We start from the raw sequence: 23,206 nt of genomic DNA, 5'->3' as shown, positions 1-23,206 counted from the left end.
AGGATAGCTACTAAGGCAGAGTCCATTGAGAATCCATCTCCGTGGCTACCCTCAGACACAGCATCATTATGTACTGACATGATAACTACTCATAAATCCAATCATATAGGTCTGGAAACATCTGCATGATAGAGTCATATTTTATGTATAACACACCAACAGCCATTGATTTTTGCCTATAACCAGCCATGGATCAACACATTTTACACATTACCTGTAATTTCTTCTGGAGATTCTAACTCCAACTCCAATGCTGTCAACTCTTCTGTTCAACGGTTGGGACACAGGCCAAATCCAGCCCATTGCCTGTTTTTGTAAATAAAGTTTTGTTAGAACACAACCATGCTCGTTTATTTACCTATTGTCTATAGCTGCTTTTGCACTACAATAGCGGAGCTGAGTAGTTGTGGCAGAGACTGGACAGTGTACAAAGCCTAAACTATTCATAATCTGGAACATCAAAGAAAGTTTGCTGAACACACTTTAGTCGATAAACTAAAAGGTAAACATGATTTCATGTCTTCTGATGTTTAGTGACTAGTACAATCATTTGACTTAAGCTATTAAGAGCATACCCAAGGGGCGCCTGGGTGGTTCAGTGGGTTAAAGCCTCAGATCATGACCTCAGGGTCCTGGGATTGAGTCCCATATTGGGCTCTCTGCTCTGCAGGGAGCCTTCTTCCCTTCCTCTCTCTCTGCCTGCGTCTCTGCCTCCCTGTGATCTCTGTCTGTCACATAAATAAATAAAATCTTAAAAAAAAAAAAGCATACCCAAATCATGAAATGCATTTTTCCACTTTTCATAGTCTCAGAAGTTTAAGTAGAAGAAATGAATGCAATGACATAATTCAGGGTGTAACTATTTCTAGGTTAGCTCTTTGCTCACTGTTCTTCTGTGCATAGACACAACGCAGATGAAGATTCATTTTAACTTATATTCATAACTTCTGTTAAATTACACTGGATTGCTTATTAAGTGAGCATTATTATCCACATTAAATCTGTCACCAATGAAAAAAATTACACCCAGAGAAGAGTGTAATCCCCTTATTAGCCTGTGACCCCAGGGCATGGCTGAACAGCACAGAGGCCCTGAATGCTCAGCTTTCCATGCGGAGCTCTGACTTTGCTGAAAGATGTCTAGAAACTGATAGAATCAGGCGGCTCCCTGCTGGCAACACATCTGTACAGAACTCAGAAGCATTGTTTATTTCAGCAGAGATCTGGAACAAATTATCCTTAATAATTTGGCTCCTGAAATAGCTGTTTCAAATGTTAAACCATGGTGAACTTGCACGTTATGGGAGTTCTCTCCTCTAAATCATGATCCTTTTGTTTTTCTAGAAGTCCACTATAATATAAGCTCCATGGGACTTTTATCCCGCAACTCCAGGCCCTGAGATGGTCCCTAGCACATAGTAGGCATTCAACAAACATTTATGTTATACTAAGTCCATCACAAATATGGGAGATCTTAAAGGGCATTTTTGAAGACTAAGGAAAGTTTAAGCTCCTTCACATTTAATATGGATTTTGAACTTTGAGGTTTTCAAGCATTCTTTAGCCACATTTAAAAGGAGTGTGTGTGTGTGTGTGTGTGTGTGTGTGTATGTGTGTGTTTCACGTAACCTTGTGACAAGTACACAATCTGAGGACAATGCATATCTACTGGGAGGGTAAGAGTTAATTTCCATATAAGACACCGCAAGTTACAAGTCTCTTATTCTTATCCTGAAAAGGAGAATAGCCAGGAATGCTGCAAAATCACAGCTGGATTTGTTGCTGTTTTTGTTTACTTGTTTTTATACCTATCAGAGAAATCATGAGGCAAAGACAACTCAATTGACTAAATTTTAGAAAGAATCAAGTACTTTCTGGAAGAGGAGTCTTACAACTGCTTTCATCTCTAGGACAGTTTAGAAGTGTTGTAGAAAAGGAAGGAAGAGACCAGCCTACTTTTAAACACACCGTCAATGATTATATGTGGTTGGTGATCATGGATAAGATTCACAGGGTTCCCAAAACAGTCTGCACCCGCTCAGCCTGCTCTGAGTGTGTGGGAATAGCACAGGGAGAGTTGGGGGTAGGGCAGGAGAGCTGAAGAATATCCCCCAGGGGTACATCAAGTCTTCCCTAATACAAGAAAACACACATCCAGGCACATCACAGTCAAACTGTTGAAAACCAAAAGTGGAAAGAAAACCCTAAAAATGTCCCAAGGAAAAAAATACATGTTACATTCAGAATATCAGTAAGAATGATGACTGCTTTACTTTAGAAAGAAAAATGGAGGCCAGAAGATAGTAGAGTAACATTTTTAAGTAGTGAATAGAAAAGAAAAAACATCAACATAAAATTTGCTCTATATTTCAACAGTGTCTAGTATTTTTAACAATGTGTGTACCCACTGCTGATATCTACATATAAATTTATCAATATATTATCTACATATTAGGTATCTATATATTTTATCTATATCTATATCTATATTACATATCACAGATATGTAATATTTATGTTTACTAATAAATTATATAAAATTTATCTATATTTTATGTATATATATTATATATCATATATATAAGCAGAATTTGATACTTTAAGATAGATAAATACTGAAACCATGTTCATGGATGAAAGATTTAATATTAAGATGCCATTGTCTCCAACCGATCTATGGATTCATCACAATCCCAACTGAAATCCCAAAGGCTCTTTTGTCTGAAATCACAAGCTAATTCTAAAATGCATATAGGAAAAAAAATAATAAGTGCGTATAGGATTGCAAAGAGGCTAAAATAGCCAAAATAACTTTGAAAAAGAAGAACAGAGTTGGAGAATTGGCACTTCTTTATTTCAAAGCTGAGGATGAAGCTGCATTAATCAGAACAGTAGTTCTGGCATGAAGATAGACAAAGTATATCTTTGTCTCAGATCTCAGTGTCACAGATCACTTTATTATGTATTATACATATACATATTATGCATACATTTTACACATATGCACATTTGGTATTATGCATATACATATATGTATAATATATGTGTATACATATATGTCTGTATGATATATAGATATACAGATCTATAAATTTATCTATAGATTTGTCTATTGAGCTATCTAGCTATCTAGCTATTTAATTGTTTCTTTTTACTCTGGAGAACTCAGACTAATACATACTCCTAGGTGTGTACCCAGGAAAAATAAAAACATATGTCTACACAAATATTAGACACAAATGATAATAGAAGAGATTTCTGAATTAGTTAAAAACAAGAAATAACCCCAATGTTTCAGCAGGTGAATCCATAAACAGAATGTAGTGTATCTATGCAATTAGATACCACTCCGCAAAGAAAAGAGGACTGCTTATATTTACAACCACACAGACGAATCTCAAAACCAAAATGATGAGTAAAATAAACTAAATGCAAAGGAATACATACTATATAATTTCATGTATATAAAGTTTAAGAAAAAGAAAATCTATGGTAAAAAATACAATCAGTGGAGGGGCCATTGGGTTGCAAAGGGACATGAACAAAATTTGGGTGTGATAGGAATGTTTTATGTTTCGATTACGGTGCCAGTTTAATAGGGAGACACAACTGTCAAATTTATTAAACTGTACAATTTAAATAGATGCAGTTTATTGTGTGTAACTTATACCTCAACGGTCATTTTTAAAATATGGATACATACTTTATGCATACGCAAGAACCCAGAAAATGGTTGGATAGTCACCTCTGTATAGGGATGTAGGGTGGAAACTTTAAATTTTACTCTATATAGTCCCAGATTTTTAAAATGGATCATAAAGTGTATAGCTTCATTACAAAGATTGGTGAAGCATAGAAATTTATAAGAAAAATTACAGATTACCCATAATCTCATGACTCAGAAAAAGCCTTCTTAACATTTTGGTTCAATTTAAAATAGTATCATGTGTATATATTCCTTGGGAGCACGATTCCAAAGAAGAACATAAAACTGAGATCACTCTGTATATAATTTTTGCATCCTGCTTTTTTATTGAATATTATATCCTAAGCATTTCCAAATGTCTTTGGCTGTTGTTTGAAAACATGATTTTTACAGAAGTATAGCATTCCACTATATGGGAGCAGCATAATTTGTCTAACCAATTCCCTAATTGTTGGATTATTGTGGATTATTTCCCATTTTTTATTATAAATAATGTCCCAATAAATATAGTTAATCTTTCCAGGTATCCCTCCTTTTCTCTAAAAATAGGTTCTTGGGAGTTGGGATTTTTGTATCTAAAGCAATACAGACACTCTTTATATGGTTCTCATGTGATTAAGTTTCAGTTAAGCACGACAGCATGAACAAGGGAGGGCCACCTGCCTTTGTACGGTTGGATACATAGGCCTCATTGCCCTTCAAAAACTGCACCACGTTATATTTCCACTAGCAACCCCAGTACATCCTAGCCAAATCCAGATAATGTCACTTTTAAACAGGTGATAATCTGAGAGGTAAAAACATGGCATCGAATTTATAATTTATTTTCCTTTTATTATTAGAATACCTTAACTTCTGTCATATGTTTATTTCTCATTTGTATTCCCCCTTTAGGGAGCTGCTTTAAATTTTGAAGCAAAATCCTTTACATGAAGCAAAATGGAATTTTTAGGTAAACTTTATGTTTCTATAATAATCCCCCTCATCTCCATCAAACTTTCAAATCTTTACAACAATCACCACAATATAATATTAAAAACCTCTTGGATGGTATCAGCAAGGGTGGGAGCGGTTAGTAAGTAATCCATGGCAGACAACTTGCCAGAGTAAAAATGGCAAAAGGAATATAAATCTCGTTACCTTTCTTCACTTTAATCTCAAAGCTTACACACCCATACAGTTTGGTCCGACTCAGAACATTAAATTAAATCATTTCTCAGATACACAATTTCTGTTCCTATGAAAATAAGCTACATTTTGTTTCATACTGTAGTGGCTGGGGAATACAAATGCTTCAGGTTGGTAGTATAATTATAATATGTAACTTTCCACTAGTGATATAAGAAAGACCTGTTTGAGAGTATAAAATTTGTCCTTAAGGAAGGCAATATGTCTGGTTTGAAGCACATTTGTCAGACAACAGGACAAAGAATCTCACAACAAAATGGCCTTCCAGTGTGAAGGCTCAGCATAGGGCTGGCAAATAGTAGGCACTCAATGAACTACATTGAGAGTAAATTCTAATGAAATAAATAATTTCCTTGCCTCCTTGGGATTTTTTAAGTTTTAATGAGATACAATATTATTTTTAATGAGATACAATAATGAGATACAATTTTATATATAAATATACATATATATGTGTGTATATACATAGTGCACAGAATTTAAATATTCAGTATAATAATTTTGGTGGTGGTGTCAATTTGAGTATAGATAACACACAATGTTACGTTAGTTTCATGTGTACAATTTAGTGATTTGACAAGCGTATACATTATGCTATTAGTCTAACAATTGTTCATTACTTCCTCCTGTGTCATCATTATCCAAAATAAAATAGAGAATACTTCCATCACCCAGAAGTTTCTTCCTGGTCCTTCCCAATTCATTACCCATCTCCCAAACCCAGAGGCAACCATTATCTGATTTTTATCACCATAGCTAGTTTTTACTGCTCACAGACTTCACAAAAATTGAATCAACAGTATTCATTCTTCTGTGCAGAAATTATTTTGCTCCCATATACCATTTTAAAGATTCATCCATGTTGTCATACCACTCCTTTTTTGCCGCCAAGTAGGCATTGTACTCATGGTATGGATATAATACAAATTTTACAAATAGTTTTGCCATTCTCCCACTGGTGGACATTAGGTTATTTTTTCATTTTGGGCTATCATGGCTTAGACCGCTTTGAACACTGTTGGGCAAATCTTTGTGTGGACATAGCTTTCAGTTTTCTTAGATAAATTCCTGTGAGTGGAATTGCTAGGTTATGGGGAGAATGTATCTTTAACTTTATGAGAATTTGCCAAACATTCTCCAAATTGGTTGTACCATTTTATACTCTTCAGCAATGCTCCACATTCTTGCCAACACTTATAGTCAGTTCTTTGTTCTTTGGTTTCGTGTTTTTGTTTTTTTTTGTTTTTGTGTGTTTTTTTTTTTTGTTTGTTTGTTTTTTGTTTGTTTGTTTTTTTGCCATTCTACTGGGCATTGCATTTCTTTGTTGTTGATGAAGATATAAAGTTTAATGAGTTTTGATGATTTCATAAACCATACAATTACCATGTAAAACAACATATAGAACATTTCTATTACCCCAGAGATTTTCCTTGTGTCCCTTTGAGTTATTCCTCTCCTTTTAAAAGCAACTATTTTGTGACTTTTATTATTGTAGATTAGTTTTGCTGTTCTAGTAATTAAAGTAAATGAAATTATCCAGTGCGTTAGTTCTACCTATTTCTGTGTAAAACTTTGCCACAAATTTAGCGGCTTAAAACAGCAGACATTTATCATCTCACAGTTCTTATAGGTTAAAGAACTCTGTCATTGCATGGCTCAATTCTCTGCTCAGAGTCTTACAAGGCCAAAATCAAGGTGTTGAATTCTCGCATGGGGCTCAGGATCCTCTTCTAAACACTGGTTGTTGGTAGAATCAATTTCCTTCTCACACTTTTCACATGGACCCCTCCAGCTTCAAACCAGTCTGAGTTCCTCTCAAGCCTTGAATCTCTTTGACTTCCCCTTCAGCCTCCGCTTTTAAGGGCTCATATGATTAACTGGGCCTCCTGAATAATCTCCCTATTTTATAGTCAACTGATGAGTGACCTCAATTGCACCTGCAAAGTCCCTTTGCCAAGTAATGTAACATATTCACAAGCATAACAACACGACCAAGGTCATGGAGCCAAAATTTTCTCACCAACAGTAAGTGTTCTTTTTTTGTTCTTTTGCTGCAATCAGATTAATATCTGTAAGATTTAGGCATATTTTGCAATTATCAATAGTTTTAAACTTTTTTTTTTTCCTTGAGAAGTATTCTATTCCCTGAATATATCACAGTTTGTTTATCTACTCTCCCAGTTGATTGACATGTGTGTTTTTTCAGTTTTTGGCTATCGTGAATAAGAATGCTGTGAATATTCTTTTACAAGTCCTTTAGTTAAAATGTGTTTGCATTTCTCTTGGTAAGTACCTAGGAATGTAACTGCTGAGTCATAGGGGACATGTATGTTTAATTTTATAAGAAGCTGCCAAATAGTTCTCCAAGTTGCTTGTACGTTTTTTACGTTTCCACGAGCAATGTATGAGAATTTCAACTGCTCCATATGCTCCCTACATTTGTTATTGCCAGTCTTCCTTTTTTTTTTTTTAAGCCATTCTAGTGAGTGTGAAATTGTAGCACATAGTGGTTTTAATTTGCCTTTTCCAGATGACTGACGATGTTCAGCTACTTTTCTTGTGCTTGCCGGCTATTAATTTTTTTCTGAAATGTCTGTTCAAATTTTGTGTCCTATTTTAAAAATAGGATTTTCTCAATTATTAATATATGTATATATATTTATATATTAATATATATTTACATATTAATATATTAATGTTAATTGTAAAAATTTTCTCCAGTCACAGACTGGAGAAATTTTATAAGAAGTTGTTATTCATTTTCTCAATAATGGCTCTTGAATAGCAGAAAATTTAATTTCCACGAAGTCCAACTTATCAATATTTTTACTATTATTGTTAGGGTTTTTGGAGCCCTCTCTAAGAATATCTCTTTTTTTTCTAGAAGCTGTATAATTACATATTGCTTATATTTAAGGCTATGATCCATCTTAAATTAATTTTCTTCTACAGAGTGACATGGGGGTTGAAGTTTATTTTTTATTTTTTATTTTTTTAAAGATTTTATTTATTTATTTGACAGAGAGCGATCACAAGTAGGCAGAGAGGCAGGCAGAGAGAGAGAGGAGGAAGCAGGCTCCCTGCTGAGCAGAGAGCCTGATGCGGGACTCGATCCCAGGACCCTGAGATCACGACCCAAGCCGAAGGCAGTGGCTTAACCCACTGAGCCACCCAGGCGCCCTGAAGTTTATTTTTAAAATATAGATATTGGGTTTTTTTCTATCACTTTCCTTTACTAAAAAAGACTTTCTTGGGGGCGCCTGGGTGGCATAGGTGGTTGAGTGTTTGCCTCTTGGTATCAGCTCAGGTCATGATTTCAGAGTCATGAGACTGAGCCCTGCTTTGGACTCTGTGCTCAGCTGGGAGTCTGTTGGGATTCTCTTTCCCTCTCTTGCCCCCTTTGCCCCTTCCCCTCCTTAAAGGAGTATGAGGGTGTGCTCTCTCCCTAAAATAAATAAATACATCTTTTTTTTTTTTTTTTAAGAAAAGACTTTCTTTTCCCCGTTGGTAGATTTTTGTCAAAAAAATTACCTGAAATATATTTACATAGAAGTTCTCTAGTTTCATTCTTCTTTTTCAGAATTAATTCTCACTACGTTAAATCCTTTGCAGGTATTTCCGCACCGTTTGTTAAAATGATTTTCTTTCCCCACTTAATTACTTCAACAATTTTGTCAAAAATCAATTGATTATATAGGTCATTCTACTTCTGTACTCTATTGCTTCATTGATCTATTTGCCTAGCTTATTCTAACATCACACCTTCTTGACTACTGTGACTTACAAAAAGTCTTGAAATCAAATTTACTCTTCTCCTAAGTTGTTTTGACTATTTTAGGCCTTTGCATTTCCATATAAATTTCAGTGTCAGTTTTGCAATTTATACAAAAAAAGTCTGCTGAAATTCTGAATGAGATTGTGTTGAATCTGTATATCCATTTAGGATGAGTTGATATCTTAATAACATTTAATGCTTTCAGTCAATGAACATGGTATGTCTCTCCATTTATTTGGATCTTCTTTAATTTCCTTGACCAATGTTTTATCATTTTCAGCATACAAGTGATGCACTTATTTTGTTAATGTGCATTTTGTTAATTATCCCTAATTATTTCTTACTTTTTGTTGTATTAGAAATGACACTTCTTTTAAAGTTTCAATTTCTAATTATTTGTAGCTAATGTATAGAAATACAATTGATTATTGAATATTGACCTCTTTCCTGTAAACATGCTATATTCATGTTCTAGTGATTTTTTTATAGGTTCCCATTGGATTTTCTACATAGTTGATCATGTTGAATGTAAAAAGAATGATAGTTTTACTTTTTTCCTTTCCAATCTAGATGCATAATTTATGTTTCTTACCTTGTTGACACTGGCCAGGATCTTTTAGAACAATATAGAATAGAAGTGGCAATTGTGGATATCCTTTCCTTATCTCAGATCTTAGTGAGAACACATTCAGTCTTTTACCGTTAGTATGGTGTAGCTGTAATTTTTTCAGGGATGCACTTGTTCAGATTGAGGAAATTCCTTTCCACTCTTAGTTTGCTGCAAATTTTATCAAGAATGGATGCCGGATACTGTCAAATGCCTTTTCTGTATCTATTGATACAATCATATAGTTTTCCTTTTTCAGTCTGGTAATCTGGTATGTTTCACTGAATGATTTTTAAATATTCAATCAACCTTGCATTCCTGAATAAATATCAATTGACTATGATGTGTTACAATTTTTATGTATTTTTATATTGCTAAAATTTTTATTAGAATTTTGAGGTTTATTTATGAAAGACATGGTCTGCAGTTTTCTTGTAATATCTTTGCCAGGTTTTGTTATCAGGATAATACTTGCCTCATAGAATGTATTAGAAAGTATTCTGTACTTTTTTATTTTCTGGAAGAATTTGTGTAGAATTGGTACTATAGCTTCCTTAATCATTTCATGAACTATACTACTGGAACAAGGAGTTTTATTTATGGATAAATTTTCTGTAATAAATATATGTTAATTTTTTTAATACTTTAATCAGGTTATCTGTTTCTTCCTACACATTTGGTAGTTTGTGTCTTTCAAGAAATTCATCCATTTTATCTAAGTTGTTAAAATTGTTGGCCTAGGGTGCCCGGGTGGCTCAGTGGGTTAAGCCTCTGCCTTCAGCTCAGGTCATGATCTCAGGGTTCTGGGATCGAGTCCCACATCGGGCTCTCTGCTCAGCGGGGAACCTGCTTCCTCCTCTCTCTCTCTCTGCCTGCCTCTCTACCTATTTGTGATCTCTGTCTGTCAAATAAATAAAATTAAAAAAATATTGTTGGCCTAAAGTTGTTCATAATAATTTCTTAATATATTTTAAATATTTGTAGAATCTGCAGTGGTATAATGGTGTAGTGGTTGTATTTTGAATGTGTTCTTTTGAATTTTGAATTTGTTCTTTTGCCTCATCTATGGTTTTGTTTCTCTATTCTTTCTTCATTTTTATTTTAAGATCAGATATTTTGTAGTATTCCACTTTCATTGTTTCCTAGCTATAACCCTTTGCTTTATTTTTATTTTTTACCTATATATTATAATATTTAACATAATCCTGGCTACTTAGAATTAATATTGACTGGCCTCAGGTACAATATAGGAATCTTAACAACAGTATATTTTCACTTACCATCCCTCCTTTTTTTTTTTTTCCTTTTTACATTTTATTTATTCATTTGAGAGAGAGAGAGAGAAAGAATGAACAGGAGTGGGGGTGTTTGCAGTAGCAGAGGGAAAGAGAGAACACACAGGCAGACTCCCCACTGAGTGTGGAACCTGACGTGGGGCTTGCTCAGGATCCTGAGACAATGACTTGAACCAAAACCAAGAGTCACCCACTTAAACAGCTGAGCCACCCAGGTGCCCAGATACAGAATTCTTAAGTTGACATTTTCCCCCCTCAGCATTTCAAAGCCCTCTGACATCCATATTTTGGTTATTAGATAGTCTTTTAATGTAATTTTATCTGTCAGGAGTAGATACAATTCTGCATGCTTATTTATTAGATCCCTAAGATCTCCTCCAATATCTGTAGATTTCAGCCATAATGGGTTTAGGAAAAGTTTATATTCACACTTTGAATTTCATTTTTTCTTTTCCTCTCTTACTGCTAAGATTTCCCCTTTAAATTTCCATCTGCTTTTCCATCCCTCAGTCTTATCTCTGGCATATTTACCTATAAAGATGTGGGGGTTTTTTTCCCATAATTTTCGGTCCACTTTTGGATGTCCCACTGTCTTAATTTTTTATTTTTATCCTATTTGTATAATTTTTATTTGAAGAGAGGGTTCATATAACCAGTTTATTCTTTTGCTATTAGCAGAAGTAGCAATCGATATATATCTTCTTGTAGAATTTAAAAATTATAATTGGGATCATTGTATATAAGCTCTGTGAGTTTTTATCAAACAAAATATGCCTTGGTTATTTTTCCATGTTAGCACTGTATCATTCTTTTTAATGATTTTAGTGTATTTCTTAGTATAGTATGCTATAATATATTTATCTATTTATCTAAATACGGATATTTAGTGGATCTCCAAATGTGTGTTTTTGACAACAAACACTGATATTATAAGTCAAACGTATTACTAGTGATACACTTTTATGAACGTGTGTGATTATTTCCAAAAGAAGTCCCTCACAGAGGGAATTTCTGGGTCAAAATACATGTGCATTTAAAATTCTGGTAGATAATCTCCAAACCATCCTCAAAAATGGCTAACTCAATTTACATCCTACCTATAGGCTGAGACTACTCATTCCTCTTTCCATACCCTCACTAACCCAGGATATTATCAATTGAGGATTCATTTTAGATATAGAAAAATCAAGAAATACAAGTCACAGTCAACTAAGGCATCATAAAATTGCATAATGTTGAGTCATAATTTATATTTTGTTAATGATGAAGAAGGAGATTCATAGAATATAAGTTCCGAGAAGTATGGATTTTGTTTTTGTTCACTGCTATATCCAGAACAGTGCCTTATACGTAGTAGACATTCAATGATAGTTGTTAAGTAAATGAATAAAAGAATGAATAAATGAAAAAAAAATTGAGAGTCAGAACTTGCAGAGGTACTGGAAATTATAAATGTAACTGCTGCAAATGGGGAAAATGGAGACCAAAGAGCCAACTAGCTGTTCAAGGTGTCACACGTGATGAGTTGCAGAGATATAACTGGACTAAAGACCTTATAAGAACTCAGGGCACTGGAAAGTCAGAAGTGATGTTGACTTTTTGACTATTACTTTTCTCTGATTGATACCTCTTCAAGCCACATAATATCCAATATCTTATCTGAGGCAAAATATTTAGCCATGTCTTTGAAACCACAACATAGACTAAAATTTCAGGTTGGAGCTAGAATTTCATAATTGAAAGCACTTCCTATCTCTAGAGGACTAAAATGCAATGCTAATGTCCCTGAGATTGAAATCTGCACCACATCCCTGTGAAGCTTTCAAAGTAACTGGAAGTGTTAAAGTCCCCACAGTTGTTACTTTCACCAGCACACAAAGTGCATAATGAGTGCTCTTCTTCCTTGTCCCCACAGACCAGGAGCATCTTCATTGGTCTGTCATTCAAGCAAGAAATAAACTGCTATTTTGTTAAATGACTGAATATTTGAAATTTACTTGTTTCAGTGTTTAACTAGCATAATGGTATGGTAGGGGTTTTTGAGACCATATGGAAGAGACAATAAGCCGTCCTTAGAAGGTGAGAGAACGTGTCCTGGAAGTAATAATACTTAAGGTAAGCATTGATGAAAAAGAAGTTAAACTAGGAAGGGAATGGCTCCCTGAACCTGACAAAAAGAACAGCACAGGATGTGAATGGGGGAAAGAACAGCATGGGAAGAGCTCCAGTGACAAGAAAAAGTATATTGCATCTGAGGAACTGAGTGTGGATGTGACACTAAGTGGCCACAGTGTAATAGGTAAGAGAGGCAGAAAGAGATACACTGCTGGAAATTGAATAGGGACAAGTTCATGAAGATCTTACAAGCTATTCACGGTGTTCATACTTCACCTTCAGGGTAATGAGAAGCTAGTGAACTTTTTTTTTTTTTTTTTTTTTTTTTTTTTTTTAGGTAGGAATTTGTCTTTATTGGATTTGTATTTTAGAATGACCCAGAATACTGGTGCTCTACTGCAGATGAGTTAACTGGTAGTAACAACAGAAGCTGAGAAAACAGGAGAAAATAGTAGCCATCCAGATGTCAGAAGGTGATGATGGTTTAGAGTAGGCTGTAGGTAGTGGGTGGAGAGAAGTGGGTTGGCTATAGGGATATTTCAGAGGTAGATGGACCAATCACAGTCCTTGATATCATGGAGAAGGTGAAGGACAGGGAGGAGTCAAGGATAACACCTAGTATTTTGTCTGGGACACTGGAAGAGGAACTGGGAACATAGGAGAAAGAGTGAAGAAAATTAGGCCAGTCCTGAACAAGATGAGTTTGAAGTGATTATGATATACCCAAGGGATATATCCCATGTCTCATAGCAAATTGTCATGTGTCCACAGAGCTTTAGAGAGAACGAAATCCGTCTTATTGGGGGATGTCATTATCATGAAAGTGGAAGGTAATGCTTGAAATAAAGCAATGGCTCAGGAAGAATATGCAGAGTTCACTCATTCATCAAACTGGTCATTCACTATCAGCACTGGGGGAAAAGCACCAAAAATGCAGGTTTTTTGCTCACTGAGCTATAATCCAGAGGGGGATGTTCTGGGGGTAGACAATATACAGGTAAACACAACAATAAAACACAGAGTCATTCTCTGTGTTTTAGACCCAGTGTTCAGGGAAGGAACTCTTTGAGGAGATGTTGTACTATTGGAGCCAAAAGACAAGGGGGCCAAAGACTGAAGCCAGAAGAAGACTGACATTTAAGGGCCAAAGAGACAAAGGATCCCACAAGGAAGACTGGGAAGGCCTGGCCTGAGACTTGGGAGAGCATCCATAGACAAGGCAGCAGAAGCCATGAGAAGAAAGCTTTCCAAGAACAGAAAGGTTAAGAGACCAAAAAGTGGCCACTGAATTGACAAAGGGAAGATGACAGGACCTTGGGAAGGGCCCATTTCTGGAGTGGAGGAAGGCTGGCAGGCAGATCCCTGAAGCATGGGGATGGAGTTAGGTGTGAGGGGGGAAGCACAGGAAGAATAGGCAGGGATTTCAAGACGTGGAGGAAGGAAGGAAGCTGGACTGAGGGAAGATAGAATTTTTGAGCAGTGAAAAATAATAAGCATATCTGATGGAAAGAAGTCACTATAAATAGTGCAGGAAGAGGGGGCACCTGGGTGGCTCAATGGGTTAAGCCTCTGCCTTCAGCTCGGGTCATGATCTCAGGGTCCTGGGATCGAGCCTCAAATCAGGCTCTCTGCTCAGCGGGGAGCCTGCTTCCCCCTCTCTCTGCCTGCCTCTCTGCCTGCTTGTGACTTTTCTCTCTCTATCAAGTAAATAAATAAAATATTAAAAAAAAGTTATGAGAGGAAAAAAGAGACAACAAAATGAGAAAGAATTCAGGGATTGCTTTGTGTACTAAGTGTTTTATGTATTTTTTTCTTATTCATACAATACTAATATTACTCACAGTTTGCAGGTGAGGAACTTAGATCACAGAGTATAAATAAATTCTTCAATCTACACAGCCGGTAATGGATGTTTTGGGCCTAAATTAATATCTGTCTCACTTCAGACTTTGTTTATATTTTTTAAAAATTGTTTTTATGGTATGGATTTCCCTCAAAAAATTTAAAATGGGAACACCAACATATCCAAATCAGTAAGGAAGAAGTAAAACTTTCACAATTTGTAGATGACAGGATACTATATGTAGAAAATCCTAATGACCCTCCCAAAAAACTACTAGAACTGATTAATGAATTCAGTAAAGTCACAGGATACAAAATCAACATGCAGAAATCTGTTGCATTTTATATAGTAATAGTGAAGCAGCAGAAGGAGAAATTGAGAAAACAATCCCATTTACAATTGCACCAAAAATAATCAGATGCCTAAGAATAAACCTAACCAAAGAGGAGAAATATCTGTATTCTGAGAACTATAAATACTGATGAAAGAAATTGAAGATGACAGAAACAAATAGAAAGACACTCCATGATCATGGATTGGAAGAACAAATATTGCTAAAATGTCCACAGTCGCCAAAGCAATCTATACATTTAACACAATCCCTATCAAAATATTAATAGCATTTTTCAACAGAACTAGAAGAAAGAATTCTAAAATGTATATAGAACCACAAAAGACCTGAATAGCCAAGGCAATTTTGAAAAAGAAAAGCAAAGTTGGAGGCATCACAATTCCAGATTTCAGGTTATATTACAAAGCTATGGTAATCAAAACAGTATGGTACTGGCACAAAAACAGACACATAGATCAATAGAACAAAATAGAAAACCCAGAAACAAACCCACAATTATACGTCAATTTATCTTTGACAAAGCAAGAAAGAATATGGAATGGGAACAAGGTAATCTCTTCCACAAATGGTCCTGGGAAAACTGAGCAGCCACATGCAAAAGAATGAAACTGGACTACTTCCTTATACCGTACATAAAAAAAAAAAAAAACCTCAAAATGGATTAAAGACCTAAATGTGAGGCCCGAAATCATAAAAATTCCAACAATAATTTCTCTGACATTGGCTATAGTAACACTTTTCTAGATAGGTCTCCTGGGGCAACGGAATTATAAAAGCAAAAATAAACTATTGGCACTACATCAAAAAAAAAAAAAAAACTTTTGCAAGGCAAAGGAAACAATCAGCAAAACTAAAAGGCAACCTATAGAATGGGAGAAGATATTTGTAAATGACATATCCAATAAAGGTTTAGTATCCAAAATATATAAAGAAGTTATACAACTCAACACCACAAAAAACTAATAATCTAATTTAAAAATCGGCAGAAGAAATGAACAGACATTTCTCCAAAGAAGACACCCAGATGGCCAACAGACACATGAAAAGATGCTCAACATCACTCATCATCAGGGAAACAAAAGTCAAAACTACAATAGGATATCACCTCACAAGCGTCAGAATGAATAAAATCAAAAACACAAAAAAGAATGAGAGTTGGTAGGGCACCTGGGTGACTCAGACTGTTAAGCATCTGCCTTCCACTCAGGTCATGATCCCAGGTCCTGGGACTGAGCCCCACATCAGGCTCCTTGCTCAGCGGGAAGCCTGCTTCTCCTTCTCCCTCTCCTTCTGCCTGCCACTCCTCCTACTTGTGTGCTTTCTCTCTGTGTCAAATAAATAAAATCTTTAAGGAAAAAAAAAAAGAATGAGTGTTGGTGAGGATGTGGTAAAATAGGAACCCTCTTGCGCTGTTGGGAATGCAAACTGGTGTAGCCACTGTTGAAAACAGTATGGAGTTTCCTCAAAAAATTAAAAGTAGAACTACCCTATGATCCAGTAATCATGTTATCGGGATTTACCCCCCCCCCAAAATGCAAAAAAACATGAATTCAAAGAGATACATGCATCCTTATTTTATAGCAGCATTTATTTACAATAGCTCCTTCTATCATTTGGTTATTGTAAATAATATATATGTATATAATGATATATATAATATAAATACATACAGTATAAATACATATAACGTATTATATATATAAAAAATGGAATATAATTTAGTCATAAAGAGAATGAAATCTTGCCGTTTGCACCAACATGGATGGAGCTAGAGAGTAGAATGCTAAGTGAAGTAAGTTGGTCAGAGAAAAACAAATATCATCTAATTTCACTCATATTCATTCTCACAGGAATGACTCTTGATCTCAGGTTAAGAGATTCAAGTCCCATGTTGGGTGTAGAGCTTACTAAAAAAAGAAAAATAGTCCCCAGCCTGGAATGCTGACCTAGAGTGACCAGTAGCCTTTTTGTAACCAAGAGGACAGAAACCACAGACAGAAGATGTTAGAGCAGAAAGCTAAAAAGAGCTTCATTCTTTGGTAAGCTACCCCCAGCTTCCCTCTCCCTCAGATGAATTTCTGTTATACATGATCAGTAAATCCTTATTTGTTTAAGCCTCAGTTAACTGGGTTTTCTTCTACAGCTGAATGAAGTTAAAAAATGACACACCATGCTTTATTTTTCTTCACAACACTTACCAAGCATCATCAACTCAATTTACTTGTTGATTTTATTGTCAAACTGGCATTAGAATATAAGCTGCTCGAGGGAGGAATGTGGTCTGTTTTACTCATGTCTATATCCCCAAATCTACAACAGTACCTGACCAGCTGAGATACTCAATCAGTGTTAACTATTGGTCAGGTGAACGCATGGTGGCTTGCTCCTTTCCATGTTAATGACTACAGCTGTGCCTATTTTTTGTATGAGCTTTCTTTGTAACAGGGGTATGTACTATCTTGGTGTTCCATGACTTTATTTATCCATTACCCTAGAGACAGGCATTTCAGTTATTTGCGTTTTTCCTCTATGTACAACTGTGCTCACATGTGACTATTTCTGCAGGATAGAAATTATCCTCCAAAAGGACTGATTTATATATCCTGCTAATAGCATATGAAACAAGCCTTTGTCTGACATTGTTGGCCACGTGTATATGAATTCGCTTTTATTTCTGCCAGTCCGGGGGTTGAGGAGTAGGAAGCCCTATCTCAAATGTTAATTCACCTACATTTTCCTGAGAGCTAGTGAGGTTGACTATCTTTTCCTATGTTTATTAGACCATTGATTTTCTCTGTATCTTTTGCCTATATTTGATCAAAATCCATATCATTAAATCTTATAGAATTGTTTTCTATAAGTTCATAATTGATCCTTTGTGCTTTTTTTTTACGCTGCGAGTATATTTTCTCAGACTGCACTAGTTTTAAATGTTATTTATGGTCTTTCATCAAATAAAAGTTTCATAATTTTATATAATAAAATCTATTTTTCCTTTGTGATGTGTATATCCTGTATCTTGTATATATTTATGAGCACTCAGCACTAGCGGTAAGGATCTTGGAGCTGAGAACAGAGCTCCAGGAAGGCTGTGCCAAAATCTTCCTCTGGAAGTCCTTCCTCTCTCACATAAATCAGTTTCCTGCTCCTGCTGAAGGCCCTTTCCATATGTGTAGCCCTGGTTCTGACTCTTGAACTATTTGTCCATTTTAGTACCATTATCACACTTTTTCAAAACCTTTTTAAATTTAAATTCAATTAATTAACATATAATGTATTCAGAGTTCCTTATATCACATGCCCTCCTTAATGTCTATCCCACAGTTAACCCCATCCCTCCCTCCACAGCCCCCCTTCAACAACCCTCTGTTTGTTTCCTATGATCAGGAGTCGTAAGGCTTTGTCTCCCTTTTTTAGTTTTGTTTTATTTTTTTCCTTTCTCTCTTCCCCTATGATCCTCTGTTTTGTTTCTTACATTATCACACTTTTAAAATTAGTATAGCTTAGAGCACACTTTGATACATGATAAAGTCCTTCCTATTTGTTCTTTTTTTTTTTTAAAGATTTTATTTATTTATTTGAGAGAGAAGGAGAGTGGGAGAGTGGGTGCAGGGCTGCGCATGATTGGGGGAGGGGTAGAGGAAGAGGGAGACGCAGACTCCCCACTGAGCAGGGCGCCCAATTCAGGACTCAATCCCAGGTTCCTGAGATCATGACCTGAGCTGAAGGCAGACGCTTAACAGATTGAGCCATCCAGACGTCCCCTAATTGTTCTTATTTCAAAATTTTCTTAGCTATTTTGACGCTTTCTCTCCTAGACTGGCTTGAGAATGAGCTTGTTTACTTTCATCAAAATCCTATTGAGGTTTTACTGGGATTGTATTGAATAATTTAGAGAAAATTAATAGCTTTATAAAATTGAACTATTCAAACAGAAAGGGAATATTTGTCTCCATTTATTTAGATCTTCTTTTACAGTTATTTAAAAAGATTTATTTATTTTACTTTAGAGAGAATGGGGGGAGGGGCCGGAGGAGAGGAAGAATCCTCAAGCAGACTCCCCGCTGACCCTGACATCATGACCTGAGCTGAAATCAAGAGTAAGATGCTTGAGCAGGTGAGCTACCCAGATATCCCTCCTTTTACAGTTTTTAATAATTTTTTTATCTATAGTTTTTGCATAAGTCTTGAACATGTTCATGTTTACTGTATTCCCAGCTATTTTGTAGGTTTGTAGTTATTATAGATTGGACCAACTTGCCCCTGACATTTCTAGTCAGTTATTGTGGTATATGGGAAGCTAATCAGTTTTTGTATGTTGACTACAAACACCTGAAGTAAACTTTCCTCTGTTCTTACAGTTTTTAAGTTGATTTCTTGAATTCCCCAGGCAGATGTTTCTATCATCCACCAGAGCCCAATCTGTTAGCTTCCATGCTATATTGCTTCCCTGTGAAATTTGGTAATTTAAATATCAGCATGGAAATTTAAGAAAACTAACAGAAGTTTTACTTTGAATTGTAAATTGTGATAAATAAAATAAGATATTTTAAGGTATATTTTTTGTCCATCATATGCATTTTAAGTAAGCTCTATGCCCATGGGCCTTGAACTCACAACCCTGAGATCAAGAGTCACATGCTCTCCCAACTGAACCCAGCCAGGCAACCCCTCACATGCATTTTATATTTGATGCTGACTTTAAATCTAAGTCTTTGTAAAATGGAATCATGTATTAAAATTAACATTTACCTGGAAAGCATAAGATTTTATTCTTAGCTGAAATGAATAGGACATTAAGAAATGCTTCACTGGGGACACGTGGGTGGCTCAAGTCACTGAGCATCTGCCTTTGGCTCAGGTCATGACCCCAGGCGCCTGGGATCAAGCCCCACATCAGGCTCCCTGCTTGGCGGAAAGCCTGCTTCTCCTCCCACTCCCACTGCTTGTGTTCCCTCCCTTACTGTTTCTCTCTGTCAAATAAATAAGTAAAATATTAAAAAAAAAAATCCTTCACTGCTTTAACAGATTATCTACCATTATCTATGAATGATCCATCAAAGACTATAATTTAGGCCTGAGTAAGCTTAGATATTTGAACAGAGGCGTTAAAGATCCCATTGAAAGTGGTTTCAATTTTCAAATGGGAAGTACATATGAAATAAAATTTACATGTGATGTTTTTTGAACAAATGCTTGAAATTTGATCATTTTTATGGACCATTTGCGTTTTATGGTCAGATTCCCATCTATAAGACCCCACTTGATAATGAACAGTGAATAGTAAAAAAAAAAAAACAAAAAAAAACCCAGATGATGAGAATTAAGATATAGACATTCTTTGTGCTAAAATATGCAGTCGTATTTTTATATAAACTTAAGTTTTAAAATAGTTTGTATCTTTTCCCTACAAGGAGGAAAAATAGATCACTTCAATCATGCTCAACAAATCTTTATTTTTAAAATGTCTTTTACCTTATTTCAACTCTTCTGACTATTCTCAATAATATTTTGAAACAAAAGGACTGAAATGACCAAACAAATAAAACAAGTAGATCTGTCGGCCTCTCTTGTTTTCCTAACACAGAGAGCCAATGTGGGAAGGCACTAAGCCAGTTCCCAAAACTGCATAAGCTCCCCCTTGCCGCACGCAGGGTTTAAGAGTTGGAAACTAGACCAAAACTCCCAGTAAGAAGTTTTGACTTCACGGAAACATAAGCATAGTAATCTTGCTACACAGAAGAACCATGTGCCTCCAAAATCCCTTGTCCCTGCCCCCTTTTCTCATTTTTCTTAGGAAAGAAAATTCTGGAAAAATAGAAGGGAGAGAGGAGGAAATGAGAGGATGGATAAAACCCCCAGGTCTGTTCCACCATAAAGCCTGACAGAAGAGAAACTAGGGAAGAAGAGCAGAAAATTTCTTAAAGGAAAGAAGTGCAAAAGGGAATGAAGATAAATATAAGGAAAGGAATTGTTTGTTTGTTTGTTTTTATTTTAAATATATTAACCCAAGTCAAGAATTTCTTTCAATCATATTAAGAGAGTACCTTCTAGAACTTGAAAATATGAGGGCAGTCATGGGAAGTGATGAGGTGATCAAATTTTTTTTCCCCCTACTGAGTTGAAAGAACCCACAAAAGTTCAGGAAATTAAGCAGCTTTTAAATTCTTCCCTCCAAGGGGAAGGATAATCTTCAGGGGTTACATTTTGTAATCAGAAATTGAGGGGAAAACCCAGCAAGGTTGTCTTGTTGAGATTATGTGTAGGCAGCAGGAAAATCCCTGCTACCCCCTCATTCTTCAACATGAAATCATCCACCAAAGCTACAAGAAATTAGGAAAAATCCTATTAGTTCTTTTAAAGTCCCTTTCTTGACTTTTTTCTGCCAACATCAAGGATTCCTCCTGAAAATAAACTAAACCAAGTGAAATGACTCACACGTCCAGAAAGAACTGCATTTTGTGTTGAGGTGAATTGCACATTAAATTATGTTGGAAGAGGCAGGTGAGCTCCAACATTTCAAACTTCTCTTTTCCCTCCCTTTACTTCACTGGTCTATTTTTCTACACTTAGTTGTACTGAGCCTCACTTAGCTTCACCAGTTTAATAGGGTCTGGGCAAGCAGTGCATATATGATGTCCCTAAAACACATTGCCCTATGTAAACAATTGTTTTTGGCAATTCAGAGGTTTCGTGGCAGGACTGCATTTTTTTTTTTTCTTCTGAAAATCAAATGTTTAGGCCAAAGCTGGAATTGCATGTGCATTTTTATGACCTGGCATATTCGAACATCACAATTGTATGTTTAAAAAGGCAATTTGATCTTTTTTGCTCTTTCTTCTTTGGGCTTCCATCTTTTCGGTGCTGTTGTTTTCTTTTTTACAGAACATTTTCAGATCTTGGTCTATCTCTTCAGCATCTGTTTCTCCTCAACCATAATTTTCATTCAAAAATAATAACTCTCTGGTCTCTTTGGACATGTTTTGTTTTGCTCCCGCCTATGAACTTTGCCAGGGTGTGCTGAAGGTTAACAGCTCCATTGCTGGAATTCTCTTGGATCCCTTTTGGAGAAAAGCGCCAAAGTATATAAGGAGGGCTCAAATGTATCTAGGCTCTGCCGAGTCCTTTGAGGAAGGCTTCACAGGGCGGCACCCTCTCTCATTTCCCCCTTCTGTTCCCGCTGGGCCAGGCTTCCTCAGGATTCCAGCACAAGTTCGTATCTTGCTACACTTGGGGTGAGCGCAGCACAAAAGTGAAGAGATGCTGAATCGCTACATTGTACACTTGAAACTAATGTAATGTGCATCAACTACACTCAAACAAAAGAGATAATAAAAGGAGGAAAAAGGAAAGAATCCAGAGGAAAAGAACCTCTAGATTCACAGAAGGGCCAGAATACTGGTTTCTCTAATCACACTCTATCAGTTTACTAACACTGCTTCTCACTTTCTGGAGTTTTTATCCCACATTACCCAAGGTCATGAGTACTTCTGTTGTCCACTTAATAATGCTCCCATCAATTGTCAGGAAAGACCAGAGTTGCTTAGAGAGGTTTTTCCACAATTGTTGAATTCTGCAATTCACCTAAACTTTAGGTGAAAGTTTAGGTGAATTGCAGAAGTGTTGCTGGAAATGGCCAGAGGGACCTTTTAGGGCTGTTTTGCCCGAGAGGCACTAGGTCACAGATCACTCCATTAACAACATTTCTGCACTCAGTAGGTCAAGCAGTTTGTTTTAGTTGTAGCTTTCTGTTGCAAGAAGCCATACACTCAACCCAAAGTGGCTCAAGCAAAAAGAGTTTTTGGTGGCGTGTGTAACTGAAAAGCTCAGAGGTGGGGCTATCTTCTTGTGCTGCTAAACATAGGTCTTGGATGGTGTTGTAAGACCATTGGCTTCTCACTATAAATCTCTTCCTTTTCTCTCTTCACTGTTGGCCCTCTTGACCCTCAGACTCACAGAAGGGCTACAGAAGCTCTGGAGCTTAAAATATCTTAGTTTCACGACCAGAAGTGGTCATTGCCGTCAGCCACTTGATAGTGGAAGGGTTTGCTGCACGAGACTGGATTTCCAGGGTCTGTGGAAAGAGAAGCATGCCTGGAGATCTGATACTCCTAGAGATTAATCAGCCCTGGAGCCTTCCTACCATTAAGTCTTGTGATTGGAGACAATAACATTCTTCTCAATTAAATGACTTTGTATTAAATTTTCTTGTTAGAAAGGAATTCATCATTTGGCCTACACTTTCTTCTAGTTCCATTATTTTATTTTATACAGTACATTCAGCTCAAAGCATCCTAAATATTATTATCATATTGGCTCCTCGTG

The 23,206-nt window shown here is 36.1% G+C and overlaps 1 long non-coding RNA gene across 2 annotated transcripts in view; it reads right to left on the bottom strand.

The window, feature by feature from the left end:
• Positions 1-214: 214 nt before the first annotated feature.
• The window catches only part of LOC116574469, a 25,979-nt gene continuing 2,987 nt past the window's right edge, over positions 215-23,206 (bottom strand). The window contains exon 3 of one of the 2 annotated variants that reach the window (XR_004279330.1): positions 215-306. This is a non-coding gene — a long non-coding RNA (uncharacterized LOC116574469). Of the gene's footprint in view, positions 307-21,764; positions 22,956-23,206 lie in introns of those variants that run through there. The other variant, XR_004279331.1, reaches the window with a different exon arrangement.

The sequence above is a fragment of the Mustela erminea genome, chromosome 15 (genome assembly GCF_009829155.1).
Source record: "Mustela erminea isolate mMusErm1 chromosome 15, mMusErm1.Pri, whole genome shotgun sequence".
In the NCBI taxonomy this organism is placed as follows: domain Eukaryota; kingdom Metazoa; phylum Chordata; class Mammalia; order Carnivora; family Mustelidae; genus Mustela; species Mustela erminea.
The sequence above is the reverse complement of the archived record's forward strand: the minus strand, read 5'-3'. Positions and strand labels throughout refer to the sequence as shown.